The sequence below is a fragment of the Cupressus sempervirens genome, chromosome 7, assembly GCF_028749045.1.
Source record: "Cupressus sempervirens isolate cs-2001-9-10 chromosome 7, ASM2874904v1, whole genome shotgun sequence".
NCBI lineage: Eukaryota > Viridiplantae > Streptophyta > Pinopsida > Cupressales > Cupressaceae > Cupressus > Cupressus sempervirens.
The window spans coordinates 751,202,140-751,215,202 of NC_143124.1; positions in this window are offsets into that span (position 1 = coordinate 751,202,140).

Genomic DNA, 13,063 nt, shown 5'->3' on the forward strand with positions numbered 1-13,063 from the left:
TGACATGTGATTTTGAAATCTGGAATGGATGAGAAGCCCAAAAACACTCTTATTGTTGGAAGAATACACACTGTGCATGTGGCAGAAATATTATAATAGTTTTCTTAAGTTGATGGAAAAGGGCAGGCTAAGTATTTTTCTATTGAAGATAGAGTATTGAAATATGGAACTAAGGTTAGAGATCAAGTTAGAGGTTGTGAATTTGGGTAAGGGATTAGTAGATAGTAAGGAAGCTATAGTTAAGAGAGAAATTCTTTTGGAGATAATATAAGGCTATATAATTGAAAATAATTAAACTAGTTATATAGACAATAAATTTTACAAATTGGGTTTTTTCGTAATCAATGCAAAGCTTAATTTGAAAAGATTTAAAGGATGTGAACAAGATTATTAGTACCATTTGATTGTTTGAAGAATTAAGAGGTAATTGAGAGTGAAAAGACAACAAGGTGAAATATTTTTCAAGCACAAAATCTAGAAAGACCCAGTTAGACAATTACTAGGTATTTTACAAAGTTTTTGAAGTCTTTAAATTAGTTTAAGATGAAAAATCCCACTGTAAGTGATCTAAGTGAGGGGTCAAGATAAAAATTCAAGAAGCACCCATTTGTATCTTTAATGGATGATCCTTTAGGAGTATTTTTGTAAGTTCTGGAAAAATTATTGAATGTGGAAGATATTAGGTCATATATACATTGTATGTTTGAGAACATTGGTGATAATTATATTCATAAGGACCTAGAAATTGTTTACAATGGAGACCTATCCCTGAAGAAACAATTTTCATACTTGGAGAATTTGAATATTGTAAGTTATGTGTTCCACTATTAGCATGAATACTAATGGTATCCCTTTGGGGGAGTATCCTAAGCATAGGAGAGTGTGTAACATGATTGACAAGTTGTATTCATGATAATGTTTATCATTGATGAAAAAATAGTATGGTTTCTATGAAGACTAATAGATTAGCAGATGGAGATCAAGGTCATACAGATAAATATTTGATAGTCAGGTGAAGTGTAGTTAAGGATGTGCTCTATATTGTGTCCTTATGGCAAGGTAAAGTGCACATGCAATAATTCAAAGAAGTATGGAAGATATGCTTGATTTACAGAGAGTTGTATAGAGATAGAGTACCAAATAAGAAGTTTTAGATGAATGGATTGTATACCCTAATAGAGATAGAATCAAGATATGCAAAGTTACACAATAACAAAGAATAGTTTGACGATGACATCAACAAGTGTGCAAGTACTAGAGTCATAGTTTAAGAAGTTTTAAAGATTGTAAGCTAATAGTGTTATGTGATTGCAAAATAATTGATTATTTTAATGTGGTCCTATTATATTTAATTGGGAAATCCTCAACACCAACTCAAGGAGTTGATTTGAGGAAAATTTATAAAGGAAGGATATTTTCCTTTCAATAAAGTGTGAAGTGGATTATGTTTTGGATGCCAAATGTGATTGAGGAGTACAAACAAGAGAAGAGGATTTGGTAAATGGAAGTAAGCAACCAAAGGGATTATTGGATGCAAAGTTAGTGATCTGGTATCAAGATTAGAGGAAGATAAAGATCAAGTATAGTTTATTTTAATTATTCTACAAGGAATAATAATAAGATCATTTGGACAGTGGATTCATTGTCTTGCCTCAAAAGCTATTTGGACAGTGGGTCCATCTTCCTTCTACAACTCCTAACAATATTGTAATCACCTAATAGGAATTCAATGTCTCCTAATAGGGACTGATATGTACTAAAATTTTTTATTAACTCCTAATAATGTCCATTCTCTAAAAATGAATATTTACATTAGTATATCATTTTGTGGGTACCATCTGCACCATGATTTTCCCTCTAATCAAGACTCTCCCTAGTTACCATATTTGGTGTTATTGTTATATCACTATCTTGTTATGGTTGCTGATTACATTGCTTATATGGTTAAGTATTAATAGGATCAATAATTGTTGTAATAGTTGGATAACTCATCCCCCCCCACTCCCCCTCTTAGCTATATTGGTGAAAGTAATATTCTAATAATTGGTATCAGAGCATTAGGTCCTTGAAAAAAAAATTAAGAAATTTGGGAGATCCTCGATGAGTTGCTTCACAAAATAAAGTCTTAAATTAGATGGAGGAAATTTTGACACACAGAAGGTGGAGATTCTTGTTGAGATAATAGAGTTGTGTGCAAAAAAAAACATTGAATTTCCATATCCAGAATCTTTTTGTTTCATACAAAAGAAGAAAAAAACAAGTAAAGACAAACCTAGATCCAAAGAAGATAAGAAGATTAAATAAGGTATTGATCTTCTTATGAAAAGAGAGCCAAAGGTATGGAATTTTTTTGTACATGTTGGACATGTAAAGAGTTTTGTCATTTTTCATCTAGATCTCCTAAGAGAATAGGGAAAACTAGAAAGAATTCACTTTCTAATGATGATGAAGAATTTAAAGCAAGTATGGAAAGATTCTTGAATGACAGTGATCAGGTTAAGAAAGATGAAGTAAACAAGGAGATAACTTTGGTGACTATTGTTAATTCAAAGGCTAACCATGAAGTTTTCCTTGAGACTAACAATGAATTGTAGAATGATGTAGAGATTATTGAGAAAAGAGGACAAAATATATCTAAACCAAGAGAAGAGATAAGAGTTGAAATAATAGCTCCTACACCTAACATGAACTCGGACAAGAATAACCCCATAGAGTAGATCATTAGAAGAAAAGATAAAGGAGTAATGAAATGAAATAGAGTAAATGAGGAATTATATTTGATTTCTAAAGTTGAACCTAAGAGTGTAAATGAGGTAGGAAAAGATGATGATTGAATCCCAACAATGAAGGAAGAACTAGATTAGATTGTCAAGAATGATAAATTGGAATTGGTTCCTAGACCTAAAGAAAAGAGTGTTATAGGAACTAAATGGGTATTCAGAAAAAAATATGAATGAACAAGGTGATTTTGTGAGAAACAAAGCTATACTGGTATGCAAAGGTTATTCACAACAAGAAGGAATATATTATGATGAAACATATACCCATGTAGCCACAATGGAAGCACTAAGAATATTTTTGGCTTGTGCAAAAAGAATTCCAAAGTGTATAAGATGGATGTTAAGTCATACTTCTTGAATGGAGAACTTGAAGAATAATTTTACATTGACCAACCTAAAGGATTTCTCTTAATAGAAGAAAAAGACATGGTATGTAGGTTAAAGAAAGTGTTGTATGGTCAAAAGCAAGTACCTAGAAACTAATATGCAATATTGGATAAGTATTTGGAAAAAATGGACTTACTAAGGTATGATAGATGCTAACTTATATTTGAAAGAAATTTAGAATGATTTTTTGATTATTGTGATATTTTTTGATGAAATAATCTTTGGAGGTAATGATGAAGCAAGTGATTTATAAAATAAATAATCATACTGAGAAAATGGGAATGGATGATCTTATATCTCTATTATTTTTCTTTTTTCATCCCTAAGCATATAAACTCTACTTTCATTGTTAGACTCCTACTTAAACCTCTCATTACGTATGAAATTCCAAGTTCTTAGTTGGGATGTGACCTGCTAGTCTATTAGATCATGATTCTTGTGTGTTCAACTGGTGGTCTCGACTCTCTAAATAGTTGTTTTGTCTTCCCTTACTAGCCCACATGAGTCTTATTGCTATGATGAACTAGGCTAGTATGAGATCTCATCTTGATTCAAACTTCTACTTTTTGGGAATCATATGTGAGCTGACAGCTTGGATGCTAGATTGTGGATTTCTAGTCCTAGGTCTAGACATAGAGTATGTCAGTTAGATCCTTGCCTCAACACCAAAATGAATGGATAGCCAAAAACTAATTTGCATTGAACCAATACCCTTTCTTTGTGATAGATCTTATCCCCCTGGGTATAGGAGTATGAACTCATACTTAAATACTTTTTGACCACATGACATGGATGTGGAAGGTTATTATAGAGACTTGACAGTTGTGTTCTAAATAAAACCATTATAGGAGAATTTAATTCATCCCTATTGTCTATATGCTTAATTTTCCATTAACTCGTGGTGAAAATTTGTGCGGTATTTGAATTCTATAAAGTGTTCCCTATCTCGTGTGATTCATAAAAGAAGTTCTATGCTAATTGGTTTGTTGTAAGAGAAAGTCCTTCAACTATAATAGGTCAATCATTTTGTTTTTGCCTATTTCCTTATCATATTATTACTGTGATAACCAATTATGTAAAATAACTATCTGTAGATATAATCTAGTGAACATAGATAAATCTATTATTAAAATAACAAAAAAGGGTTATATAGAATGTATAGTGAGGTTGGATGAAAAACTTAGCTTTCAAGAGAAAATCTGCATTCTAAGTATTACCAAACCAATGTTTTTCCTATGCTAAACTATTATTGTTATGCTTACTATACTAGAAATAATAGAATGTTTTTTATAAGAAAAATAGGTTTTATAGGGATCCTAAAACCCAAAAGTTAATACATATTAAAAGGCTGATAATAAGCATCAAAATGTTGATAATAAGCAACAAAAATCCCAGCCATAGTACTACAGCTAAGCAAAAGGCTAGATCAATAGTTAGGAAAAAATCCAAAAGCCAAAAACTACATTAACTAGGTAGTAAAAAAGACATGAAATGAAAAAGAAATGAAAAACCTTTGTTACTCCTCCACCTTTCTTTCCAGCTCCTACATTGTTTCTACCGCTTCATAGGCTTTTTGGATCTCCTTAGCCATATGCTCCTACTTCTTCTAACCCGTCTGATCAAAGTTACTGAAGGGAATGTCCATATTCATGTCCTCATCTATCTTATCTCTAGCTCTATCCTTCTCCTCACTATCCTCCAGGAAGCCCTTGGCTTTCAGTTTTCCAACAAGAGAAGAGATATTTACATTAAGAGAACTCAAAATTGAAATCATCTGGTTTTTTAAATTATGATTATAATTTTCCAGATTCTAGATTTTTTTTCCACCAATCTGAGGCCATCCCCCTAATGTGTCAAATTTACATGTTCTAGCTTCTTCCCTTGGTTTTCCAACTAACTTGCTCTTTCTTTGGCCTCCTCTAGTTCATGGTAGAGCCATTTAATTGACCTAAAATTGTCAATCATACTATTTCTAGCATTATTTATCAAATTAATGCCAATTTCCCTTGCATTATCAATAATAGCCACAAGTGTTGGGTCAATGAGTTCCTCCATCTAGAGCTTTCCTTCTTTACCTTCAAGAATCTGGGGATTCATGATTTCTCTCATGATTCCCATTTTTGATGTCTTGACATTGAAATTTTTCTAGGCAATGTGCCTATCCTTTATAACTGCCTCTCCACTCACATACTCTATCTTCTCCTTGTCATGTTCCTAAGGAGGGAAAATTGGGGAAAGAGGAATGGCTATAATCTCTGGCCCAGGATCCATTTTCCCCTTTGGGGGCACGTCCTCTTCCTTAGATATCCTCTATTTTTTTGCTACCAACTCTTCCCTCTTAACATCCTCCTTCTCCTTATTCTCTTTGTCAATATCAATATCATCCCCTTCCTCATTAGACTCCTCATCTCCTTGACTAGTAATTTTAAACCCAATCCCCTTGGGACTTTTCCTGCATGGAGATTTAGATGACGAAGGTAATTTCTTCTTAGAATCCTTAAACTTCCTTTTAGATGAAGGGTTATCATCTTTAGCCTCTAAACATCATTCATATCAGATGAGAAGATTGAATTCCTTGTCTCCTCAGATGTTGCAACTGCTTGGGTGGGGGTTTTTCTTCTAGATTGAGCCTTGAAATGCTCATAAATCAAAAGCAATAAACCATCATGTAGGGCCAGATTCGAAGTAGGCTTTTTCTTGTGCACAAAAATATTCTTATGCATGGAAGTATATAAATAAAAAAGGGAAAGAGACCTTAATCCCATAACAAAAATGATTGAGTAGAACAAAATGATGTGTCCTAACCCTATCAAATCCTATGTCTCAAGATATATACTCAATAATAGCCCTCAAAACATACCTCCATAATTTCTTTATTGAATCCATCTCGTAGTATGTTTTTCTCTTGACCAGTTCCTTCTTTTCTTCTATATTTTTTGCAAAGTCTTTTACAGAATTTGCAGACACCTTTTTAACTATGTAAAACTTTAGTCCTTCATCCAGAATTTCAGTTATATGAGCAATGATTTCCATAGTCACTTGATATGAAACCCTATCAACTTTAGCTCTTTCATCTTTCCACAAATTTACCATAAGATTAGTAATCATAGGGTTGTATCCATGGATCTTAGCTATATATTTAGCAATTGCTCCCTTTTCTAACTTCTTCCATACTTTAGTTCTTTGCTTCCATTTTTCTACCTCACCTATAGATTCTTTTCTTCTTCTTTCCACCATCTCTATAATCTTAGCATTAACTATTCTCATAAACTCCATCCTCTGAAACCCTTTCTCAACCCTCTGAATACTCTGACAAAAACCACTTTGATTTTCACTATTCTTTCTTTCAATACCCCTAAAATGGTACATACAAAAATTGACCCATAAAATGTGTCGATTTGACACTAATAACATCCTCCACCTGTACCATTCATTTTTACCATTATTGTACTTACACTCATATTCACATTTATATCCATAATTTTGGATTTCCCCTGTACCTCCCTAGATTTTTTTCCAAATCAATTGGGCTTTTCACACCTACCAAAAGATTCCCATTGGTCCTCCAAATCATCACAATGTCTTTCTTTATTGTATCATTGGCAAACCAATCAACCACCAAGTTTGCCTTCCAATATTCTTGACTAACATGGATGCTATCAAATTTACCAATTGTTAACCAAATTTCTTCAATGATATTTTCTATTGTCCATGATGGTTGAATATCCCCTTTAATACATCTAATGATGTTATTTGTTTCCCCCTCCAACCAAAGTTTTTTAACTCGCTTGCCCAAGGCTGATTTCACCATGTGGAGAGCTACACTAACTTTGGCATAATGGTTGTCTGATGTTCCAATGGGTAAGATAAAGTAGCAATCCATTCACCATAATAGTTTCTTATAATACCTCCACGTCCCGAGGGACCAAGATTCCCTTTTGTCATGCCATCAAAGTTTTCTTCATGCCATCCCTCAGGTGAAAGCTTCCATTTTCACCTCCTATCTTTTAGATTTCCTATCCTTTTCCTTCTCCTTTATGTTACCCCCATATTTAATGTCTCCCCCCTTTCTAATTTGGTAATTTTCCTTTATATTCCTATTAATTTTATCCACTAGAACATAAGCAGGTTCCTCCTATCTCTAAAAATTCTATTATTTCTTTCTTTCCAAACTCCCCAACAAAAGTGAGGCAAAGACTAGGTGCTTAAGTACTGCAAGTTTATGCATTTATACATGTTATTCCATTGACAAAAGAAATCTAGCACATTACTTGGCTTGCACCAACTGATGCCAAAATTCTTTGTAATAAGGTCCCAAACTTCCCTGGAATAAGGACAATGGATAAACATATGATTAACCAATTCCTCTTGTTGTTTACACAAAATACATCTATTTGGGATATACTGGCCTCTTTTCTTCAAGTTTTTCAGAGTAAGGATTGTATCTTTTAAAGCCAGTCAAAAAACCATATTAATCTTTGGAGTAAGGCTAAGCACCCAGGCCCTGACCTAAGGAGGTTTCTCCTTCAAACTCGAAAGAGAATTATCTCCTGAAGCAACTGAGTAACAACCATTAGGATTATCTTCCCATATTAGTTCATCCCTCTTATTATTTAGAATCAACAAATTTAGCATCAACATTACCGGCTTGAGACTATTTGAGATACAAGCCAGGTCTCTCCATCCTTGGTCTGTTTTGTAGTCTTTTAACTTTAGGTCCAAATTGTCTAATACAAACATTTTCCCGATCCACATAAATAGGATTATTAATTAGAGGACCCTAAATTAGCTAGTTATCATACCAAAAGACAATGTCTTCACCATTTCCCACTTTCCACTTAGTCTTAGCTTTGGTCAGATCTCTTGCCTTAAGGATACCATTCCAAGTGATTGAACCATTCAGAATTTGAACATTAATGAGCGAGAATTTTAGAGAGGGACTTCTAAGATTCTTCTCAACTAAAATATCTCTCCATTCCCCCATACTATTGAAAATGCGCCATATCTGTTTGGCTAGGAGAGCCTTATTGAAGTGTTTTAATTTCCTTATGCCAAGACCACCGTAGCCAAAATAACAGAATGTTGGCATATTGGAATAAATTTTTTTTAATGATTTCTTAATTAGTTTTGTTGTTTTATTGTTTAAGAAAGCATATTAAAGCTAGTAATCAAATATTCCTTTCATGTTCTTGTTAGTGCATATATAATGCATGAGTTATTCAAATTGATTCTTTTTACTTGCAAAGGTGTATTTATGTTTTCTTATGAGATGGGTGCCAAATGTGGAAAGAAAGGAAGGGTAGAATAGGATAACATATTTTTTTTCATTATATCCATCAATTTTACTTTGGCCAAAGCCACTCTTGCATGTGTGAGATATGCTTGTTTATTTCACTTCTTCATCCTTCCACATCTGTGATTATGTTCTACATGCTAGGCATATGTTTCTATTGTAGTTAATTTCATGGCTACATTAGATCCATTCAATCCTTTCATTCTGGGTTGTTAAGCTTCTCAAGAAGGGTCGGAGAGTTCTTTGTGTTAGGAATGACCTTCCAAGAGCTAACCGCTCCATGGTTGGGTGGTAAAAGTGCTTGAGCCACACTCCCACCACCCAACCATGGAGTGGTTAGCTTATTAAATTAATATCTAATATATATAATAATTTTATAATACATATAATATAAATTGTAATACAATTATATATATATATTATAATATTACAATATAATATGATATTTAATGTATTATATATAATTATAACATTTTATATATAATACATTCTATTATATATTAATTATTAGTTTTAAATTAGTATACAATTATATACTAATTTTAATTTTAATTATCAAATATTTTAGTTAATTTAATAAAATTATTGATATTTATAAAATAATTAGTTTATATTATGTTTTTTTTATTATCGGTAAATGGCCAAGGCCATGATAAATTTTATTAGTGAAATAATAAGTTACAATAGCTTACTCTATTCAAACGGGCACTGGCACGAAATAACGGAGAAGAAAACCTCCAGTCTTGTTGGGGACAAATGTCCTATATTATTACATAATTAAAAGGGGCATACCCTAGTGAACTGATGTCCTAATTAAAATTACAATTAAATTACAATAAATAAAGGGACAAGCTTCTAATAATAATAGCTGCATCCAATCTTCAAAAGTGGCTACCAAATGGTATATGACTGGGATCAAGTTAGCCTATTGAGAGACAATCAATCAAGCAAAAAAACTAACCTACCTGCTAGTAATATATAATGGTTAGGTATCATATATGGACAACACACGAATGTTCTAACCGAGAATTCAAAGTTGGTATCATCCTTGAATAGTCTCCAATTAATCAAACCATGAAAAATAATTTAAAAATTTAATAAAACTAGGATGACCTAATAGTAACTGAATATAAGTAGCAATACTATCTTAACCCCCTAAGCATCCTAGTTTAATGATGAATATAAAGAGATAATCCATTAACATATATAAATTAATGAACATATAAAACTAAAGGAAAATTCACTTATAAATCTTACCATCAAGCTACTAACCAAATACCGAAATCCCTGGGACAATAATGAAAGAATTAATAGTAGAAAAAAGTACTTTCTAATGCATATTGATATAGACCAGAAGCAATCTAGAGATGGTGATTTATCTATGAATCTGAACCAAAAAACATCTTAAGACATGCATGAACTTCATACATGATCCTGAGGTAACTTATGAATAAGTGATATGCATACACTAGAGCCTTAAATAGATCATGTTTACATCATTACGACTGAGTCTAATCCAAGTTTAAACAATTATCTCATCTGGACCTCATGTCATCCATAAGAAAAAGAGTAGTAATAGAATCAATATTATCAAAGAGATCAATATGGGTAAAACCAAACCCATATAAAATATGGAGGAAGCTTAGATAGAGATAGAGTATATCGGCATACCAGTAAGCACTATCTGGGAATATACAATCTGTACACTCCTAATATATCGATTCATAACCAAGTTTAAAATGTTCATCTCCATAAACCATTATATAACTAATTCACCGTGTTCGAGTGCTACCTACCCTATGATGAACTATCTAGCCGAACTCCATAATAGGACAACAAAGTATTAAAAGCTACATATAATACAAGACAAAAGTAAGGCTAGGAACATACTGGTCATACACAATATGCCTCCATGTAGGAAATCAAGGAGTTCTAAAAAAATAAAACCAGACGCTAAAAACAAAGAAAGAATAACCAAATAAAAACAAGCTACAGAGGAAAAACTACAATAACCAAAAGACAATCAACCAAGGCAAGGCACAAAATTAAGGAGCAAAACCAAAGAAGAACCACAACAATAAATAAGCCAACATGATGGAAACAAAGCAAGATGAGAAAAAGCCAAAGGGGGGGAAGCCAAGAAGCCAAACCAAATAGAAAAACTTGGAAGAATGGCAGAACCAAGCCAGACCTAAAACCCCAAAAGGAGAGGGCACACCTAGCAACCAAACCTAGCAAGAACAAAGAAAAAAAAAATAAACTAGAGGGATAGAGAAGGCCAACCAAAAACACTAGCAACAAAAAACTGAAAACAAAAGGGATCAAAAAAGTAGAGAAGACAAGGGAAGGAAAAGAGGAAAGCAACAAGCCTAGATCAGCTTGGAAAAACCTAAAATTTACAATGAACAAACTAGAAAAATGACCTGCCTGACTATACAAAGACATACTAGACAATACTATACCAAAATCAGACACATGAAAAAACCTACAAAGGAAAGCCATAAGGCTATTGTAAATCTAAGAAAACTAGCAGGTGACATTCTAGTACTACCATCTAGGAGATTGTAATATCTTCCACCAGCAATCCTATGCTATGTTTCTTGGGGTCTAAAAGATTCCATATATTAAAGGAAGATGCAAGAACAGATATTGAACAATAACCATTGCAATATAGATTCAACAGAGCTCTCCAAAATAACATTTCTTACTTAAGAGATAAACCAATCCTAAATACTTTGACGCCAAATCCTTTCATAGCCCAAGAATAACTATCTACAACAAATAACATAAATGATGAGAATTAGAAATATAAACCTTCATAGTGAGTATTTAACTAGTGAGTGCCATCCATTAAATATATCAAAGGGTGAACCCACAATAGTGGGTTACACTTTTTTGGAGGAAGAAATTCCTCCAAAAAAGTGCGGAGGCCAAAAATCGTCCAAGAAGTTTCAATTGAAACTAATTTTAAAAGTTTCAATTGAAAAACTTGACTTTCGATCGAATGTTAGTTTCTATCAAAACCCACATAATACAATAGTTTCGATCGAAACCCTAATCTACTTGAATAAATAGGGGCATAGCTAGTTGTCTTTTGATTGAAAGTTAGAGAGAGACTGGCATCCGCCTCATCAACCATCCGAAAAAGGTATGAAACACTTGTTTTTTCCCTTCCTATGTTGTTTTAGTTAAAATTTATATGTTTTTAGTAGTTAAATATATGTTTCCTTGTATATTTTATTGTTTTTTTTGTATATTTTATTATTTTTTAATATATGTTTCTTTGTATATTTTATTTTACTGTTTATGCTTAAGCCTCTAATGTCATTTAGGATCTCTTAATGCACAAATAAGATATTTTTTAAAGATAATTTTTCATCCATATTAGATCTAAATATATAATATTATCTTTAAATTTAAAGTTTATTTAAGTACACTCTGACTATTTTACCTAATCTAAATTCTAAAACTAGCCATAGTTCCATGACCTTTAAAAAAGTCTCTAACATTAATTCTAACTTCAACTATAAGCTTTACTCCAATTTTAATCATAACTAAAATGCTAGCCCTAATTTTTTAAAACCCCAATATAATTATTTCTCTAACCTAAGATGATGTTAAAATTAACTATATATCACTAATCCAAACCCTTACTATGTGATGTAAAACCTCAACTATAAAGCCTAATGTTGATTGTAGCCATAACCCAAACATAAAACCTAGGTATGTCATTTTAACCCAAACCCTATTTGTGACCAACCATGATATAAACCCTAACCTTAACCTCAAATAATATTTTCAAACTATATCTAAACCTCAACCCAACCAAATTCTAATTCTCTCCCTAACTAAGAGATAATATAAACACTAATCGTAACCCTATCCCTAATCAAAGCCATAACTCTAACCCTACATGGTGCATTATATGAATCCTAACACTAGCCTTTATTATAGCCTTAACCATAAACCATGACCTTAACTACAATCTTAATCATAACCAAAGTTATGCTAACAATAATCCTAAGAAAAGTATTTCTCTAACCTAAGAATAATTCTAAACCTAACTATATCACTAATACAATTTAACCTAACCCAAACCTTAATCATGATGTTAAACCCGACCTTGACCCTAAAGCTTAATATTAGTAGTAACACTTACGCTAGCCATCCCCAAACCTAACTATATTTTTATTCCAACTTTTAACTCTAATTTTCTAACCATGATTTAAATAACCACACCATTTAACCTCAATGCAAAACCCTAAACCTAAACTTTATCCTAGAGAGTGTGTGTGTGTGTGTGTGTGTGTACATATATAGATCTATATATGCATATGTGTCATGATATGTATATTTGCATATATCATGTGCATGTGTGTGTGTATATATGCACACATATGCACATATATACACACACATGATAGATATATGTGCAAATATACATATCATGTACATATATGCATATATCTATATATACATATATATGCACATATTTACTTCGTGGACCTAAATTACACTTGACAAGTTTATGTGCACACCTATGTCTAAAACCTTTGAACATTCAATCTAACTTAGATAGAAATATAACTTGCACACATGTAGT